The sequence below is a fragment of the Chenopodium album genome, chromosome 3 (genome assembly GCF_948465745.1).
Source record: "Chenopodium album chromosome 3, dcCheAlbu1.1, whole genome shotgun sequence".
NCBI lineage: Eukaryota > Viridiplantae > Streptophyta > Magnoliopsida > Caryophyllales > Amaranthaceae > Chenopodium > Chenopodium album.
In genome coordinates, this window is record NC_137836.1 from 15,467,876 (window position 1) to 15,489,378 (window position 21,503).

Here is a 21,503-nt window from a genome sequence, read left to right on the forward strand (position 1 = left end):
AGGTTAAGGTTTTAGGGTGCCTTATGCACTCAAGGTGTTTATACACCGAGGTAGTAAAGGAATAATTAATAAATGTTGTTTGTCACTAATAAATCAAGAATTTAAATTGAGAATTTGCCATGTTTGATTGAATTGTGTTTGGAATGTTTGTATTGTAATGAATATAAGTCATCACCAAGTCTAAACCTGTAAATCACGTAAAGTGCAAGATGGATGAGCAATAAAACTCTGGATTGGTGCACATCTGGAGTAATGACAATCAGGGGTTGGGGTACATGGGGCTTAGCCGTGAACTTTTCTCGAGGTTGTCTGATCTACGAGTCTGTTATTTCAAATATATATTTTTTTAAAACTAGGAGTTAGGTGAGATCTATACTAACTACGGTCACGGAGTTGTGCCCGTGGTCGTTGGATGTTTATTGATGTTTCCGAAAGGAGGCATGGGGTATTTCTTTTATTGATGTTCCAAATGGAGCATGGGTTGGACAACCTTGTTATTGCATATTCCAATGAATAAAAATAATGATTTACCTATTAATAATTAATGGAGTCTTAGTAACATAAATAGTTGAGTCATGTGTCGATTCTATAAACTAATGATGCATGGCGATTGACTATTAGTAGCATGTTAGGGATTTCTTTTATGTTTTGCAGCTTGTATGTACTCAGCTTTGCTGATTGCGTGCTTTATGTGACTTTCTTTGGTCATGGCCTTCGCCTTTCAATGACCTTGTGATGATCCAATTTTTAAACTTGTAATATTGGGGAGCAGATTAACCACAGGTTCTTACACATGCAGCATTCGCATTAGGGTTGTGGGATTTTGAGTGGAGAGTTGATTATTATTCGAAGTTTATTTCTTTTCATAAGTTTGAATTCATTTAAACTCTGGTTTTATTCATTTGCTACTTTTGTAAGGTTTTGAATAAGGGCATTAATGGTTCCAACTTGTAACACTTAATTTGGTTTCATTTGTTGGTTTTGAAACTTATTTATATAACTGATTTAGTTTTTTCTTCTGCTAATTTCTGATAAAGCCTTAACGTTTTAACACGTGGCAGTAGCACGCCAGTAATTCTCTTGGATTTTGTTCAGTGTACTCACGGGTTTAAACATAGAATTATTGGAGTGTTATTGTACTTGAATCAGTTCAAGCAGCATGCTGATCCCCCCAAAAGAAAGGATGGGGATAAAGTAGGCCGTGACCGCAGAGGAGGTCACAGGGGTCCCGCTGAAGATAGAGACAGAGATAGCAAGCCGGAGGGCAGGGTAAATGTGATCAGTGGAGGACCAGTACATGGGGGAACAATGAACAAGGCACGAACAGACCTGCGAAGAATGATACATCAGATATACTATAATAAGAAGCGCAAGTGGCCACCTCTTCCCCCGCAGCCACAAGCCACATTTGATGAGTATGATCAAGAGGGCATAATCTATCCTCAAGATGATCTCCTAGTGGTGACAATGAGAATAGAAAATTGGGAAGTGGGCCGATTACTAATAGACGGTGGCAGCTCAGCCAACATCATATACATCAGCGCATTCAAAGACCTGAAGTTAGACAGGAAAGATCTGAAAAAGGTAAGTTATGAAGTCACCGGGTTTAACGAGTCTAGATTGACCTCGGAAAGCATAATCGAGCTCTCAATCCGAGTAGGTGAAAGGTAAAAAAAGGCGTGATTTTCCAGCAGAGTTCCTGGTGATAGACTCTCCTTCGCCTTACAATGTGATCATGGGAAGGCTGCTCATCCACAAGATCGGTGGAGTAGTTTCCCCCTATCATCTTGCCATGGCTTACACAACTAATGAAGGGCGGTCGGCAAAGCTCAGGGGAAGCCAGAAGACGGCTAAAAAATGTTACATACTGCTCTAAAGCAACCCGCTAGGACTAGACAGCATCCAGTCTCAGAGCAAAGGCCCACTGAGCAACCTGAGAAAAAGTCAAGAAAGAGGAAGCGCGAGGAATATCACAAGGTGAAGGAGAAACAAAAGCTGGTCATGGAAAATTTTGAGCCTGCAAAGGAGGAAGTGGCTGGATCACTTCCCAACGGGGAGCACGTTACAATTGAGCTCACAAAAGGGGAAGCTTCTCCACAGAGAAAAATCAGGGAATCTAAGAAGAAGTGGAAAAACTCTTGGAAGCTGGATTCATCAAGCCCTGTGACTACCCTGATTGGCTAGCCAACGTGGTCATGGTGAAGAAGGAAAATGGCCAGTGGAGGATGTGTGTTGATTTCATAGATCTCAACAAAGCCTGCCCAAAAGATTGTTACCCGCTGTCGCGAATCGATCAGCTAGTAGATTCAACCAGCAGGCATGCTTTGCTAAGCTTCATGGATGCCTTCTCAGGGTACCATCAGATCAGCTTACACAACCTGGACAGGCAAAAAACCACATTCATCACCGAAGGGGGAGTGTACAATTACATTTCCCTATCAGGTTGAAGAATGCTGGAGCAACTTTTCAGAAGACAATGGATAAAGTGTTCATGCACCAGAAGGGTAGAATTTTGAGGTATACGTGGAAGACTCAATTGTCAGGAGCGTCACACAGGCAAGGCATATCATGGATTTGGAAGAAAAATTTGCCACCTTGAATAAGTATAACATCAAACTCAACCCGAAGAAATGTGTCTTCGGGGTGAGCTCGGGAAAATTCTTGGGCTTCCTGATCAGCGAGAGAGGAATAGACGCAAATCCGGAGAAGGTTGAAGCAGTTTTAAGCTTATCTTAGCCTAAGTGCATTAAAGACATCATGAAACTGACAGGCTGAAAGGCCGCACTGACTAGATTTATCAGCAAGTCAGCCGACAAAGCCTTACTGTTCTACCAGCCGCTAAAACAAAACAGGGAATTTAAGTGGGGAGTCGTAGAAAAAGAGGCCTTTGAGGGCATTAAGGAGCATCTAACCAAGCTCCCAACAATAATCAGCCTGGAGCTAAAGGAAAAGTTACAGTTGTACGTTTCTGCATCAATTCAGATAATCGCAGCCGTTCTTCTTGGAGAAAGACAAGAGCAACAAAGGCCAATATACTTTGTGAGCCATGTGCTAACTGAGGCTGAACAAAGGTATCCGTTGGTGGAAAAGTTTTATTTTTTGCAGTGCTAACAATAGCAAGAAAGTTGAAGCCATACTTTGACGCGCACATAATACAAATCCTCACAAATCACCAATTGGAGAAAGCGTTACAAAAATGGATGCATATGGCAAGCTCTTGAAGTGGGCCTTTGAGCTTTCCGAGTATGAGTTTGAGGTCAAACCTAGGGTAACTATCAAAGCTGCAGATTTCATTGTGGAGGCCTCATACGAATAAAAGGAAGATGATATCGGAATCCAAAAGGTGAAGGTAGACGGATCGTCAGCCCAAACAGGAAGCGGAGCAGGAATCATAATGACATCCCCAAAGGGAAATGTATTTGAGTATGCCATAAAGTTCAAATTCAAAGCATCAAACAACGAGGCAGAGTACGAGGCAGCTTTGACAGGCCTGCGTATGAGTATTGCAGCCTTAGCCAGGAAAGTCCACCTGCATACTGACTCTCAGCTTGTCGCTAGTCAGTTGAGGGGGGAGTATGAGATTAGGGAATCCACAATGTTGAAGTATGTGAACAAAGTGAAGGAGTTGGCCGCTCAGCTAGTTCACTTTCAGATAGACCTGGTCCCCAGAGCAGGAAATTCCTAGGCCGACGCATTATCAAAGTTAGCTAGCCCCACCCTATAGAGCCTCACGAGGACAGTGATGGTAGAAGTCCTGGAGGAAAACAGCATCGCTGAAAAAGAGCAGGTGAACTGCATTGGACAGCAACGAGTCTGGTTCACAGACATACTAGCATACAAAGTTCATGGCTCACTGCTGGACGATGAAGTACAAGCGAAGAAAGTGAAAAAAGATGCTAACTGGTACGTGGTAATGAATGGAGAGCTCAACAAGAAGGGTTTCTCAAAGCCACTTCTTAGGTGTATTCTAGAGTAGGAGAAGGAGAATATCATGGAAGGAGAACACTTAGGAATATGTGCCAACCACATTGGTGGAAAGGCATTGGGAATAGAAGTGCACAGAAGGGGTGCATACTGGCCAACTCTTGCTCAAGACGCAATGGCATATGTGAAAAGGTGCGACAAGTGTCGAAAATACTCCCAGTCATAAACCAACCGGCAAATGATCTAACTCCAATCCTCAGCCAGATCCTGTTTGCTCAGTGGGGAATAGACATATTGGGACCCTTCACCACTAGGTCAGCGGGTAGGAAGTACCTCATAGAGGCAGTAGACTATTTTACCAAGTGGATAGAAGCTGAGCCCACTAAGTACTTAAAGGAAAACCAAGTGAGGACGTTCATATGAAAAAACATCATCACATGGTTCGGGGTACCGTAGTGCATGTTCTTTGACCACAAATGCCAATTTGATTGCGACACAATAAAGGACTACCTGGAAGACATGTGCACCAAGTATGCAAGTGCCTCAGCCAGTCACCCGCAGAGTAATGGTCAAGCTGAAGCAGCAAATAAGCTGATTTAAACAGCCCTGCAGAAGAAGCTAGTTGAGCACAAAGGCCTATGGGCTGACCTAGCCCCTGAGGTGTTATGGGCAAACAGAACCACGGAAATAGAGTCCACTGGTAAAGCCCTTTCACTCTAGCCTACGTGGCTGATGCAGTTGTTCCAGTGGAAGTACAAATTCCCAGCCTGAGGATACAACACTATGAGCGACAAGGAAATGAAAAGCACATGCTGGAGGAGTTAGACTTCCTGCCTGAGATAAGGCTGCAAGCAGCCCTCAAGCTGGCAGCACAGAAGAGTAGGATTTCCAAAGGTTTCAACAAAAAAGTCAAGCAGCGGGAGCTGCTTCCTAGAGACTTGGTCCTCAAAAGGACAGCAGCAGTTGGAAGAGGAAACTAGCATGGAAAGCTATCAGCCAATTGGGAAGGCCCCTTCATCGTCCATGAGCAAGTAGGACCTGGTGCATTCCTCCCCGCAGATCAAGAAGGTCGGGTCTTAAGGAATAGTTTTAATGCTGATGTGTTAAAGAAATATTTTGTTTGATAAAGTAAAAAATTAAGTAGAGCTGGGGATAATTGTTTCAATATTGCAAAGAACTCTTTTTAGTTCATGTTATGTCAAGTAAGGCATTTAAGCCATTATAATTCAATGAAATACGAGCCTCTACGTGAGGAGTATATTGCGTAAATTTGTTTAAATATATCATGCTTTAGCATCATATACTAACATGCAAAAAAAAAAAGGAAGAGAAAGAACGCATGTAAGAGCTGAAGGAAGAAAGCACCTTAGCAGGAAGCAGCGAGACGACGCTAAACGACAAAAGAATATCCCTCCATAAAAACTCACCTTACCTGCTCAAAGTAAGATAGGGCACCACCTCGGGAACGCCTGAGGGGGAGGCCTGGCACGTTCAACTTGAGTAGGAGAGGGCAGTGAAAGCGAAGAAGGATGAGCTGCGCGGGCAACACTAAGGTTCTCTTAGTCCCACATTACTCACCTCTTTGAGGGGGAGAGGAAGAAGAGATAGATATATGTCAAGTTCTTACGAAGAGAAGTTAGAGGCACAAAACAGCAAGTCACAGCATAAATAAGCTGAATGACACAAAACAACAAGTCACAACATAGATAAGCTGAATGACACAAAACAGCAAGTCACAACATAAATAAGCTGAATGACACAAAACAGCAAGTCACAGCATAAATAAGCTGAATGACACAGAATAACAAGTCACAGCAGAAACAAGCTGAATGACACGAACAAACAGCCAAAAACTGGTTGACGCAAGTCAGTCTCAACAAAGTAGACTGAACGAATGGTGCCAAACAGTGAACAAATAGGATTAGCTAACTAATATGCAAGAATGTTTCTACAAGAACCAAGTAGAATACACGGAGTATAAGTACACACCACAAACAGGGCAGAGAGAGCAAAGCTCATCGAAGCTCCAACTAAATTTAGAAGGGAGCAAGAAAGTAAGAAAACCCCAACAGCCAAATCGAGAAAACAGGGAGGCCCAACCTACAAGCCTTCACAAAAACGCAACGAAGAGGCTATTATGCTAAGGTCTAGGCGCTACTACACCTTAGCTCAGCACCAGGTTCAAATACGCACGCAAACTACAAAACAATTAGTGGACGAAATAGAAGAAAAATCATTAAGTACATACAACATCAAGCTGAACCCTTGCCCACCAGGATAGGGTAAACATCTAGCAAGTCAGTTACAGTATATGCAAAACTGAGCCCTCGTCCACCAAGACGAGGAAACACTCAGCAAATTAAGTCAAGGAGACGTAAATTCAAGCCACGCTAGACAGGCCCAGCAATAAAAGATAAAGTATTTTGAAAAAGACACATGAAAATATAATCTTTGGCGGCTATACACTCCAAGGACAACAACAAAAGCTACCTAGTCACTACAGATCTGGTTGAGGGAAAATCAGAAGAACCACTGGAATAGGAAAGTGACACCCGCCATAACCTTTATTGTCCACCAGCCAAGGACTCCACCCCAATAGCCGCAGGAATGTAAGGACAGAGGGAAACCTCTAAGTTCAGCATGGCATGGTAACGTACCTTGTAGTTGGCAGCACAAGGATGGTAAGCAGGCAACTCGAACAAGCTAGCCTCCCCAAAAGCCTCTACCTTAGCCTAGAAGGTGTTGAAGTGAGCTTGCATCTCCACACCTTCACCATACAAGCTGCTCACATAGCGGGCTGCAGCCTCCCAAACACTGTCATGGTGATCAACCAATAACTTAGGAAAAGCAGGGAAGAGCGCGAAGGCCTTAAGAGCGTCCTTCCTAGCAGTTTCCAGCTCGATTTTATTCCCAGCTCGCAGATCAGCAATCTCTACTTCCAACACTTGAACCCTGGCTTGAGAGGTTAATAGCTGCTCCTCACAACTAGCAAACTTGGTCGGGGTAAGATGAAATTCTCCTAACCAGAGCTGCAGGGCGTTCGCCCTCTCCCTCAAAGGAGTCACCTCGCTGACAATGGCATCCCTCTCAGCACGAGCCTGCTGAACCTTCGAATTCTTCTAAGAAAGAATTAGGCACTGATTCTGATACTCCTTCTCCAATGAAAGCAAGGCATTGGACAAGTCTCTAATAGACCTGGCAAGCTACAGAAAAAGCAAAGAAACAAAAGAGTAAGCCAAAATAAGAATCAATAAATGGAAAAATTAGACAAGACATTAACAAAAGAATAAGCAATAGAAGGAAGAAAAACCTGAATCAGAGAAGAGAAGACTAAAAGCAAGAGCTAACCTTCTACAAGTCATGACAAGTCGTTGCAGCAGGAAGACTAACTGAGCTACGCGTAGAATCCGCTGGAAGACGGACTCCTAGAATAAGACAATACCACAAGGTATCGCCCTTCTGGGGATCGTCCACGAACAAGGATTCATCAGCCTTCACATTCATCTCAAGTCAAACGGGAGCATTCTCAACTCCAGTAGGGCACAATAAAGGGTGAAGGTGGATATCAATGGGGACCTTACAAAATTCAATGGGCCCAGTAGGGCAGAAGGTACCTCTAGCAGAGATGGAGGTAGTAGACAGCGGGTTCTCAAAAGCATCACACAGAAATTGGTGAACGCAATGATTAAGTTCACTGGAGTTCTGAGTATCTACCCCCTGTCAGCATTCCCACCAGGAAGCCCAGTGTTAGCAGAGTAAGAAGCAAAGGGATCAAGGCTAGAGGAGGTGCGAGCCTTTTTTGCAGCAGGCTCATCCTCAGTAAGGGGAGAGGTCACATGATCATCCTCCAAGTTAATAACTGGCTGATCCTGCTTATTAGAACACCCATCCTGAGAGTTCCCACCTCTGGTGGCGCTTCGGAGTTTCCCTCTCCGTCCGGCAGGGCGTGGCAGAAACTTTGGAAGCTCCATAATAATTTCATCAGGAAGCTGGAAGTTAGTGGCTTTATAGAAAGGAACCACGGTATCCTTCGCAACAGTAGCAGTATCGATGTCAGATGAAAAGAGCAGAACATGCTCAGCAGAAGAAGTGGGCTTTACACCCGCAACATTAGTCTCAACCTCATCAGTGGAAAACTTCATAATGTTATCCGCAAAATCATCACCGGTATTCTTTGGACCATCAGAAGCTTGATCAAGTTATCTTTTGGCAACAAAAGTCTGAGGTGCCACCTGGCCAAAAGCCGCAACAGGCTGCTTCTCGGGAGAAGCACCAAGCGCCAATAACGCCTCAAATTCTGAAGCCGCTCTTCGTGGGGCAGACCGAGTCTTGCGTTTACTCCCAACAGTGGAGGATGAGGGCTCAGCTTCAGCACGGCTGGACCCCGCACGATCAGCAGCTGTCACAGTACCAAAGACAGCCTGCAATTCAGCCGGAGCTAGTCGCACCTCATTCTTCAGGGAACCAGCATACACCTACGTGTGTCAAAAATCTCCGGGGGATTATCGGGAGTAGCAGTCAAGGGATCCATCCTATTGTCAGCCAACCCAAGATTGCGCCTGTCCAGCTTGTCGTAACCCGAAGAGGGGAAACAAGGAGACAAAATAATATAAGGACCAAGGCAAAGAAAGCAAAAGATAAAAGGAAGGAAAGCAAGGTAATAAACACACCAGCCTCATGCGTAGAGCACAAATGCATGGCAGAGAGCTGCTCGTTGCCCACAATGTATATAGAGTTGGGCAGCCAAATCTTGGGAAACTTCAAATCACCAGACCTTTCTTCCTGCAGAGCGTCAAAGGCCTCCGTCTCACGACTAGACTTAGAGGGGGAGACAGTAACCCCTGCCATATTGGTAGGAATCTCCCTTAAATTGCGCGGTATAGCAAACGTAGAGCGCACCTTCACCTAGAAAAACTTGCTAGTCCAATCCCTGAAGCAACCAAGCTTTAGGAAGGACAAAACTCTGCCTTCCTTGGGAGAAACATAGTACCACCCAAATTCAGTCCCAGAAGCAGACCTGTTCAGGCTCATTAAAGACTAAAATAAGTGCAGGGATTCAAGATACCTTCGAAATTGCAGGAACCATAACAGGTAGATCAAAGTGTGAAGAGTAGCTGGATGTAGCAAAGATATACAAATATTGAAGGCACAAAACACCTTCTTAAGAGTAGAGTCAAGAGGAAACCTCAGACCCAAATCCAGCTGGGAAGCAAAAACAGCAATATGACAAGTAGGGGGAGTAGACAACTTCGCACCATCAGCGCGCAGGACCAACTCATATCCCTCACCAAAACCACAAAACGCCTGCCCAATAAAAACAAGGTTTAACCTCTTGGCGTCCTTACGCCAACTGGAGTGCATCACGCATTTCTTGGGTCCATAGCACTTGTCATCCAGAAAGAACTCAATCTTGCCTTCCTCTACAGGCTTCACAACATAAGTGGGCTGACAGTCATAAAAAGAGCGATCATCTGGGGATTCAGTCATCTTGCTCGAAGGGACGGATGGAGAAGGAGATGGTGATGAAGTGTCAACACTGCCAACCCGCACTACATAACGGTCAAACCGATTCATATAAGCCATGTCATCGAGCCAAGCATAACTATTTAGGGGCTGAACATGGTGAATGGGGCTAACAAGAGACAAATCAGGGGGATTAGCCTTGACGGCGTCAGCTAACATCTTATGGCGCAATGCGTGCAGCCTCAAACAGGTGAGCTGGGATAAAGCAATCCTATCCTTAACAAGCACCCGTTCGTAGTAAGGATCAAAGAAGTCAGAACGAGGCTCCCTTTGGAAAGGGTGAAAAGCACTACCCTCAGAAGGACGACTACTACCTGACCTAGATGAAGTAGTGGGAGTCACAACATTACCCGCCCTGCTCGTAGCGGGGGGACAATCAGGGGGCATAACCATTTGTATAGGAATGGAAGAAGAAGAAATAAAAACGGAAGGAGTGTGCGTAGAGCGCTCACCTGGAGTAGAGGATCGAGAAGAAGAATCCGACTCAGTGGCCACTTGAGTCTCACTTATATTCCGACAATCGGAAACGTCAGACATTGTGACATCTACAAAGACAAAAAGCCCGCAGAAAAGAAGAACAAGGCAATAAGGTACCAAAAATTGAAAAGTAGTTGTATACGATAGCTCCCGCTGAACTATCGCCCAGCCCCCAGGGTGCACACTCACCGCCGAATAAGCAACTAAAGGAGGGCTCATCAGCCCGGAAGAGTCAGCCCGCAAGGCTGACCAGGCTAAACTCTCCACAAAGGAGTTAGTACGCCTATAAATAGTGGGTAAAGTACAACGGAAAAGAGGTTAGACACTCAAGTTATTACACTTTCTATGTCTCTCGAAGTACACTTTCTCTCTCTAAGCACTCTCTAACTTAAGCTTCGGAGGGGGGTTCCTCGAGCCACCCCCAAGGGCAGTTTACGTGTGCTGCCGTGTGTAGGTTGTTGACGGGACCCAGCTTACCCAGCAGAACCCTTGGATCCATACCTGGAACAATTGGCGCTAGAAGGAGGGGATTGGATCATCTAACCTGAGGTTCACCAACTGAGCTAGAGACTAGTTAACTAACCACCATGGCCGGAGAAGAAACTGTACAAACACCCGCGTCCAAAACTAATAAGACCAGCCAAACACCTCAAAAAAGACCCCCAGTAACCAGCAATCCAAATAGATCCACCGGAAACCCCAAATCGACGATCTCACAGAAATCCAACCCCATCGGATCGACATCAGCCATTGCTAAAGCAGAGGCGAAACTAGTAGATCCGGTAGGATCCAACTCTATTTTCAAGTACGGAATGTCGTTAACAGGCGCGAACAATGAGCTTATTGTTTCAGCTCCTGTAACCCAGAAACCGCAGCCCGTAAATATGCCAGCCATTCTGCAGAACCTCTCTAAGTGCAGCAAGGAGTAGCTGGCTGCAATGACAGCGGTCCATACCAATATGGGTAAGGGGGCAAGCCCATCACCGTCAAAGGCAGCTACGGAGCCCGCAGTGAAAAGGCCGGAAGTCTCAACTCTCATTCCCGAGCAGAAAGAGCTCATTCAGCTGAGGAAAAAGGTATTTGAGCTGGAAGCTCACAACCTGAATCGAGAATGGAGCGTGGAGGCACTACTACAATTTCCTTGTTTTAGCGACGCTTTTAAGGATGATTTAGGACGCTTAAAAGCGTCGAGAATTTTTTTTTCGACGCCTTAAAAAAGCGTCGAAAAAACACGAGTCAAGAATTCTACATGACACTAAAAAGCGTCGAGAATCTCGACGCTGTTTTGGGTCCAAATTTTTATACTAAGCGTCCATATTTGAACTGGTTGGCGCAATTTCTCAAATTTTGCGACGCTTTTTCATGTCTGCCAACAAAATATTTGCGACACTTTTTATTGTCCTTGGTTCCTAATATCCAATTTATTGACACCCTTTCCTGTCTGTGTTTTAATTTTGGCGACGCTTTTTAACGTCAATGCAATGAAACAATTCCCTTCATAATAGTGTCTGAGAGTTCTTATTTATGCATAATCAATGCTTTCATGAGTGCTTTTTTACTGATAAAATATTAGGGCTGGTAATTGAAGACAACTCAGTATCCTTGTGCTATGAAAAATTCAAAAATCATATATTAATAAACAAAAATCTCATTTTATTATATAACTTTACTAATATCTTTCCTTACACTCGAATATTCATACAAGAAAAAATAGCACAAAAATGTTTCTAAGAAATTAGTTATGGATTTTAACAGCACATTTGTCGTCTTGTCTAGCAGACAAGCTCATTTCTTCACACAAAAAAAAAAAAAGAATCTTCAATCAATCTCCAATAATCCAGCTGCTCCTTAATAAGATTGTAGGTGGGGATAAAGCAAAAGTTCAGATTATAGACTAGTGCATTTGAACCTGAACATGAAAAACACGGTGCATTAGTGGGAGTACTTAAAGCAAATTACATATAGTAAGTATACTGACTTCATTTTTGGTTTACAAGTACCAAATTGAATGACAATAAGCAACGTATTGCACGTGTAAACATGAAATAATTCTTACAAGTCAATTGCCATGTTCAATAAGTCAGCTAACCAAAATTATATATATAATTATATACAAAGTATCATACCTTAAGAAAATATGCCTACATCTTGGATTGCTAATCATAAAATTCCTGGAAGAAAGTAGAGAGCCTCATTGTTTAAATTAATAAACTCCTCAACATTTTCAACAATGGTCAAACTCTTTCATTGATGAAGAGCTACAGAAGGTTATAATAATCTTACCTATGCACTCTTCTTTGACTTTTGGAAATGAAGAGAGTTCCCACACCAAAACGTGTACCACCTCCGTAATAGTGACATAATTAAAAGATTCTGCCATTATAAAATGACTAAAAAAAGATAAAAAAAAAAAAAAAAGCGAATATCAAAATAAGAAGATAAGTTTTAGCCATGCTATATATTATATGCAACAAATTAAGGAGTTGCATAACATAGTTGAGTTGTAAGAGATGGCCACCTCTTGCATTACTCTCCATCTATGAATAAAATGACCTTCCGAGTTGTGACTAAGAATGAATAAAATACACTATTAGAATAGATTAGAGCATTATGTCAACAGAGGTATATAAAATGAAGACTAATTGGATATTGACAATATCTTTCTGAAAACAAAAATAAAATTTAGAATCAATCACACCATCAGAAATCAAATGCAAATAATTACAAATGACAGAAGCATAGAGAGAAATAACATTGCCCACATAACACTTATTCTAGTAGTGAATCGAATTCAGAAAAAAAAGAGATCGAAAAAATGCAATTTATAAATGCAACCACATAGTGCAGAAAACGGTTTAAGCGACATGGAAGAGTTCCCTCAAGCTTAGGAAAACTAGAAAATCTGTACATACTATAATATACTCTAATAACAAAATGGAAAAGAGATGGAAATTAAGAAAGATTCCAAGGATAAAAGAAAAATTCTATCCATTTTAAGGATTGTAAAAGAGTCACTATCAAAATCAGTTCATATTTTGCATGTTTAAATTAAAGGCAGAAAGTTTGTTATACAAATGAGTAGAGAAAGACAACAAGTAATAATCAATATGACTAAATTGGTTCAATCTCTTATTATTCATACAAAGCACTAAGTCAAGCATTGTTTTCTTTTTAACTCTTCAAATCATGCAATATTTATTCTTTACTTGAATCGAGTAATCTTTAACAAGCTAGAAGTCACACTCTGACAAAAATAACCAATTTTCATGAAAAAAGAGTAGAAAATTATATCTCAATTAAGACTTATGATGTGTACAACCAATTCTGAAAAATAAACATGTATTGTAATAAAGACTTAAGATCATGAAAAGAGAAATGCCACTAAAAAAACTTGAACTAAAGGTTTAAAGAACTTACCTCTAAGTATTGCAGATAAGACGTAATATATATACTTGATATATGTCTTTCAATTTGACCCCGTCAAACATACTTTGATGTAGTCATCCATACTAAAATAATTACCATAATGAAATGTTGTTATAAACTGAAGTTCACATTGTATAAAAAAGAGGTATATCTATGTTCTAATCTATTCCCACAACTGCAAGATGGCAGCGACCATAAAAGGCTTCTAGACTTAATTATGAATATCGATAATCTTTTTTCATAATCTTTCAATGATCTAGAGACTTAATTGATTAATATTGTATAAGAACCATAATCATTAACAAGCCCCCTCCGTTACAAAAATAATAATAATTCACAAGCCTCTATTAATTTGCCATTTAACAATAATTAACAAGCCTCTGTCAATTTGCCATTTAACAAATCCTTCAGGATTTTCATATTTGCTACTACTCCAAGAGGATATTTTAAGTAATGTCATCAGTGGCACTACTCTTAATTAAGCATCACATCGAGGAGCATATTAGCGTGACTAACAACTAAACAAAACATTATTCATTTTAAATTTCAATTGTTCCAATAACTATCAAGAAAACCATTACTTAAAGCATTCGTTAAATCCTATACATTTAGATCTTAGAGAAGATTTAACTTGAGACAAATTCATAAAATCTAGAAATTCAGACTTAAATAAAAAAAAAATTCAGAAATTAAAAAAAAAAAAAAAAAAACAAAACAAAAAAACAAAAGATTTATACTTGATACAAATTATGTTCAATTTTCTATTCTTAATAAAAATTGACAGACAAAATGTTCGACATAAGAATTTCATTTAGCTATTAATGCAGTATATTTGGAACTACAGAAGCAGAGAGGTGAAAGAAATCATTGACCGACTCGTCCCATATCTTAAGCAGTGAATAAAATAAACAATTAATTTCAGATTTGGACTAAAATTGTAGCCTTGTAGTACAAATAGAAGCATAAACAAAACTCCGAAATTCTTTGACAGGAGCCAAACCCATCTCTTAACAAAACATTACTCAAAATCATAACCCTTCAAATGCTTTAAAATACTCAATTCTAAAAGGAAATTAGGAATAAGAAATTACCTCAAATCATCGATCAGATCAAAGGGACGTATTTAATTAACATTGACGACGAGTAATGAAAATTCTGCAATGTAATATACAAAGAAAATGTAAATTTGAATCCGAACTTGATGAATTCTTGGAAATTTTAGAGGATTAGAAAAGAAAAGGAGACGATACCAACAATGTTGAGAACGAGGGTTTCCACTTGTTCAGAAGCGGCGGTTATGTATTTCCCTAAAATGAATTATGAAGATGCAGGTTAAGCAAACTACATCACGTGTACGACACGTGAGTATTTCTCGACACTTTCCAAAGTCGAAATTAAGTTTAGACTTAGAAAAGTGTTGAGAAATCACGCAAGCTATAATAATTAGTTGACGCCCCTATTATAGCGTCGAGCTAATAGCGTCCAAAAGATACGCATTTTGTAGTAGTGAGGAAATAACCCCCGCTCGAATCTGCCCGGAGAAGCGGGTCCCTTGCAGTAGATCACCGGCCGCGGAGCGAGTACCCAGCCCGGAGAGAAACAAACAAGCGCGAATCCAGGTTGTTCTAGATGATTCCCCATTTTGTCGGGAGATTCTGGAAGAACCCATGGAGAAGGTGAAGATGCCGAGCTACAAGTACAATGGAACCACAACGCCCAAAAGCCACATATCATCTTTCGAGAATCATATGGTACTCTACACCATGACAGACTCAGTCTGTTGTAAGGCTTTCCCGCCAACTCTGGAGGGGCTGGCAGCGGAATGGTACGGTGCCATCCCCAAATGTTCTGTGTACTCGTACAGCCAGCTGAAGAGAATGTTCATGGAGCATTTCATAACCTTGGTGGACAGAACCAAGATGACAACCGAGCTGATGTCCCTGGTTTAGGGAAAGGAAGAGCCCCTGAGGGAGTTCATCACCCGATTCAACAAGGAGGCAACAATCATTCCAAATATGAGCCAGGAGGTAGCGCTGTTAGCAATGTAGAGTGGCCTACTACCAGGATCACCATTCATAGCATACATGGGGCGTAAGAGCCTCAAAACGCTCGCTGAAGCGCTAGGCAAAGCGCATGAGTTCATCAAAGCAGACGAGACTAATAGAGCAATGCTGGGTAGGAAAGCAATAGGTGACTCATTTAAGCAGGCAGAGGTTACCCGGGAAGAGAACAAACCCAGGGTGGACCAGCCAAGTAGGGCCGAGCAAAACCGCAGAGAAGCGGACAGGGCAGTGGGACTGAGATGGTCCGATCCAAGGAGAGGGCCAAGGCCTGGGAAGTTTGATCAGTATACCCCACTAACCCATTCCAGATCTTACACATTCAGTGTAAATAAGGCTGATGATAAGTGGCAGAGGCCTCAAAGGATGGTAAACAAGAGTCGTGATACCAGTAAGTGGTGTGACTTTCACGGGGACTATGGCCACACCACTGAAGAGTGCACACACTTGAAGGACAACATAGAGGATTTAGTAAGGAGAAGATACTTGAGTCAATTTAAGCAGCGTGGTGACTCTCCCAGAAGAAGGGAGGAAGATAGAGCGGGCCGAGCTGACCGCAAAGGAGGTAAGAGGGGCCCAGCTGGAGACAAGGATAGAGATGGCAAGCCAGAGGGCAGGGTGTACGTGATCAACGGGGGTCTAGTACATGGGAGGATAGTTAATAGAGCGCGGGCTGACCTGCGGGCGATGATACATCAAATATACGACAATGATAAGCGTAGATGGCCACCTCTTCCCCCACAGCCATGAGCCACGTTCGACGAGTATGACAAGAAGGGCATAATTTACCCTCTGATGACCCGCTGGTGGTGACAATGAGAATTACAAACTGGGAGGTGGATAGAATACTGATAGACGGAGGCAGCTCAGCCAACATCATATACATCAGTGCGTTCAATGAGCTGAAGTTGGACAGAAAAGACCTGAAGAGAGTAAACTACGAGGTTACCGGGTTTAATGGCTCGGGGATCACCCTAGAAGGCATAATAGAACTCTCAGTCCGGGTAGGAGATAGGTCAAAAAGACGTGATGTCAGAGCAGAATTTCTCGTGATAAACTCCCCTTCACCCTACAATGTAATTATGGGAAGACTGCTCATCCACAAGATAGGCGGGGTGGTATCCACTTACCACCTGGCCATGGCTTACACAACTAATGAGGGTTGGTTAGAAAAGCTCATTGGAAGCCAGAAGACAGCCCAACAATGTTACATAACTGCCTTAAAGCAGCCTGACAAAACCAGACAACAGTCCGGTTCCGAGAGAAGGCTCTCTGAGCAACCTGAGAGGAAGTCGAGGAAAAGGAAGCGTGAAGAGTATCACAGGGAAAAAGATAAACAGAAGTTGGCAATGGAAAACTTCGAGCCTGCAAAAGAAGAAATGGCCAGACCACTTCCCAGTGGGGAGCCTGTCACAGTCGAGCTCACAGAAGGTGATCCCTCGAGGACGGTGAAGATTGGGAAAGACATTGATCCAGGAGTAGGGGTGCACCTCATAGAGCTGCTGAGAAAGAATAAAGACATTTTTGCATTTTCCGCAGATGAGATGCCCGGAATTGACCTAGAAGTCATGGTGCATAAGCTGAATGTGAAGGAGGATATTAGGCTAGTCAGGCAGAAAAAAAGAAGCTTCTCCACGGAGAAAAACTAGGCAATCCAGGAAGAGGTGGAAAAACTCTTAGAAGCAGGATTTATTAAACCTTGTGACTATCCAGAATGGTTAGCCAACGTGGTCATGGTGAAGAAGGCAAATGGCCAATGGAGAATGTGTGTTGATTTCACGGATCTTAATAAAGCCTTCCCGAAGGACTGTTACCCACTACCACGAATAGATCAACTAGTAGACTCAACCAGCGGGCACGCCCTGCTAAGCTTCATGGACGCCTTCTCAGGGTACCATCAAATCAGCCTGCACGAGCCAGACAGGCAGCAAACTGCATTCATTACCGAAGGGGGAGTGTATAATTACATAGCTATACCCTTCGGGCTAAAGAACGCTGGAGCAACTTTTCAGAAGGCAATGGATAGAGTGTTCCTTCACTAGAGGGAAGAAATGTTGAAGTATACGTTGACGACTTAATTGTTAAGAGCGTCACGCAGGCTGGACATATCATGGATCTGGAGGAAACATTTATCAGCGAGAGAGGAATAGATGCCAACCCAGAAAAGGTCGAAGCAGTCCTCAGTGTGCCTGAGCCTAAGAGCATCAAAGATATCATGCGGTTGACAGGCAGAATGGCCGCACTGACCTGATTCATCAGCAAGTCAGCAGACAAAGCCTTGCCATTCTATCAGCTATTGAAAGGAAACAGAGAATTCAAGTGGGGAACTAAGGAGAAAGAAGCTTTTGAAAGTATTAAGGAGCACCTGACTTAGCTCCCAACAATGATCAGCCCGGAGCTAAGGGAAAAACTACAGTTGTACATCTCAGCGTCAATACAGACAATTGCAGTCGTTCTGCTGGTAGAAAGACAGAAGCAACAAAGGTTCGATATATTTCGTGAGCCACGTGCTGACCGAGGCAGAACAAAGATACCCCCTGGTAAAGAAGCTAGCCTTCGAAGTGGTCACAGCAGCAAGCAAGTTAGAACCATATTTTGACGCGCATATAATAGAGGTCCTCACAAACCACGCGCTGGAGAAAGCATTACAAAACATGGATGCATCGGGTAGACTCTTAAAGTGGGCAATCGAGCTTTCTGAGTAAGAATTCGAGGTCAAGCCTAGAGCAACCATCAAGGCACAAGCTTTAGCAGAATTCATAGTGGAAGCCTCCTATGAGGAGAAAGAGGATGACATTGGGATCTGGAAGGTGTAAGTGAACGGATCCTCAGCCCAAACGGGGAGTGGGGCAGGAGTCATAATGACGTTTCCAGAAGGAAACGTATTTAAGTATGCCATCAAGTTCATGTTCAAAGCGTCTAATAATGAAGCAGAGTACGAAGCGACGCTGGCAGGCCTGCGTATGAGCCTCGCAGCCGGAGCCCGCAAAGTACACCTGCAGACTGATTCTCACCTCGTTGCCAGCCAACTGCAGGGGGCGTATGAGATAAGGGAAGCCACTATGATGAAATATGTAACCAAAGTGAAAGAACTGGCAACCCAGCTAGTCCATTTCCAGATAGACTTGGTTCCTAGAGCAGGAAACTCTCAGGCTGACGCCTTATCTAAGATAGCCAGCTCCACCATACAAAGCCTCACAAGAACAGTGATGGTCGAAGTGTTAAAAGAAAGCAGCATCGCTGAAAAGGAGCAGGTAAACTGCGTCAGGAGTCAAAGAGCCTGGTTCTCAGACATCTTGGCGTACACACTTCATGGCTCGCTGCCCGATGATGAAGTACAAGCCAAGAGGTGAAGAAAGACGCAAATTGGTATGTAGTGATGAATGGAGAGCTCAATAAGAAAGGCTTCTCAAAGCCGCTGCTGAGGTGTATTCCAGAATGGGAGCAAGAAGGCATTATGGAAGAAGCCCACTCCGGAATACGTTCCAACCATTTCGGGGGGAAAGCATTGGGAGTAGAGGTCATTAGAAGAGGGGCATATTGGCCAACTCTTATGCGGGACGCACTACAAATATGTCAAGAAATGCGACAAGTGTCAAAAATATTCACCAGTCATAAATCAGCCAGCAAACAATCTAACTCCAATCCTCAGCCCGATTCCATTCGCTTAGTGGGGAATGGACATATTGGGACCTTTCACCACTAAGACAGCGGGCAGGAAGTATCTCATTGTGGCAGTAGATTACTTTACAAAGTGGATAGAAGCTGAGCCCACCAAGTACATAAAGGCAACCCAGGTCAGAACATTTATATGGAAGAGAATCATCACTAGATTCGGGGTGCCACACTGCATAGTCTTTGATCATGGGTGCCAATTTGACTTCGACACCATAAAAGACTACCTGGGGGATATGGGCACCAAGTATGCAAGTGCCTCAGTCTGCCACCCGCAGAGCAATGGCCAAGCAGAGGCAGCAAATAAGCTGATCCTGACAGCCCTACAGAAGAAGCTGGAGTAATACAAGGGCCTGTGGGCAGACTTAGTCCTACAGCTCTTGTGGGCAAATAGGACCACTGAGAAGGAGTCAACCGGTAAAAGCCCTTCCACCCTGGCCTACGGGGTTGATGCAATTTTCCCTGTGGAAAAGCAAATCCCCAGCCTGAGGATACAACATTATGAGCAGCAAGAAAAGGAAAAGCGCATGCAGGAAGAGCTAGACTTCCTGCAAGAATTAAGGCTAAAAGAAGTCCTTAAGCTGGCAGCCCAAAAGAGCAGGATCTCAAAAGCATTCAACAAAAGGGTCAAGCACAGGGAGCTCCTGCCAGGAGACTTAGTTCTCAGGAGGACAACAACAGTTGGAAGAGGAAATCAGCATGGAAAGCTGTCAGCAAACTAGGAAGGCCCTTTCATCATCCACGAGCAGGTTGGACCAGGCGCGTTCCTCCTTGCAGATCAAGAAGGTCAGGTCTTAAGAAACAGTTTCAATGCTGATGTGTTAAAGAAATATTTTGTTTAAAGAGCCTGAAACATAGCAATTTCAAGTCGATAAACCTTTAATTAGTCCATGTTATGTTAATCAAGGCATTTGAGCCATTTTTATTCAATGAAATACAAGCCTCTGCGTGAGGAGTATGTTGCATAAATTTTTTTAATATAGTATGCCCAAGCATCATATACTAACATGCAGAAATCAAACAAGAATAATAATAAAGTTTTAGAGGCAAGAAGCACTCTAGCGCAAAAGGACAAAGTGAAAGCATCCCTCCTTAAAACCTCACTTCACCTGCAAAAAGCAAAACAGGGCACCACCTCGGGGAAACCTGAGGGGGAGCCTGACACGTTCAGCTTCAGCAGGGGAGAAGAGAGGAAAAGAAGAAGATGAGCTACGTGGGCAACACTAAGGTTCTCTTAGTCCCATTTAGCCCATCTCTTCGAGGTGGAGAGGAAAGGAGAAGACAGTCAAGCAGTAAGCCCTTACAAAAAGAAGTAAGCAGGCAGTAAACAAGCTGAATGACATAAATAAGTCGCAGCATAAACAAGCTGAATGTCATAAATAAGTCGCAGCATAAACAAGCTTAATGACATAAATAAGTCGCAGCATAAACAAGCTGAATGACATAAATAAGTCGCAGCATAAACAAGCTGAATGACATAAACAAGTCGCAGCATAGATAAGCTGAACGACACAAACAAGTCACAGCAAAGCAAGCTGATGACACAAACGAAATAAGCAAAAAGATGATCGACACAAACAAGTCTCAGCAAGGATAAGTCAAATAACGCGCAATCCAATATGTCAACCAGCACGCAAACGAAGCCTTTGGGCAAAGTCCCTGGTGAAGCATAGCTGTAGACACCCATTTTTGTCTCCCCAAAACCAAACCCAGTGATGAGTACCTTTCACGTCGAATCATGATCGAATGAAACGAAAGTGTGGAAAGTCTAGTGTTGCGGAAAGTTTTTATTTTCTTTTCTCTTCTTTCTGTTTTTGAAAACTTTATTTTAAGAAAACAGCCAATCCAGTTTGGTTGGTCCATGATATGGGTCCAATGGTAGTGTAGTTGGATGGGGCTTGCAAAGACCTTTCCAACGATATATTATAAGCCCAATTCCGATGAATATTGAGGAAGTTATGGCCAATTTACTGAACTGGGCCCGGTTTGAGCTTTAAGTACGACCTAATGATCTAGGGGAGGGCCTAATATAATTTATCATTCCTAATGCAATTAGGAATGGTTTTAGTCTTCTAGAACATTCTAGAAGGTTCTTTTCATTCTTAATTCAATTAGTACTCTTCAGAGTTTTAATTAGATCAAATAGCATTTTCGATTGAAATTATATTATTTTATCTTCCAGTACGGTAAGTTTATCAGATTTTCAAAAACGCGTTGAAAGCCGATTTGGCGTCCAACCCCAGGCCTTGGCGCTTGGAACCAGGATTGGCGCCAGACGCCAGCATTGGCACCTGGCGCCAATGAGCCAGGTCTGGCGCCAAAGTGGTTTTGTGGTCTTCAGACTCTGTTTTGATAAATTATCTTTTTTGGATGATTTTCTCTATAAATATCGTATCAAAAACTCCGTTTTCGTGGACG

The 21,503-nt window shown here is 42.8% G+C and overlaps 1 long non-coding RNA gene across 1 annotated transcript; it reads right to left on the minus strand.

Annotated features, from left to right (window-relative positions):
• Nucleotides 1–11,556: 11,556 nt before the first annotated feature.
• On the minus strand, nt 11,557–12,917 carry LOC145612046 (uncharacterized). Its single transcript, XR_014106519.1, has 3 exons — nt 12,443–12,917; nt 12,051–12,314; nt 11,557–11,833 (listed from the first exon to the last, which is right to left on the minus strand). It is a non-coding gene; the product is annotated as an uncharacterized LOC145612046 (long non-coding RNA).
• Between the last annotated feature and the right edge of the window lie 8,586 nt (nt 12,918–21,503).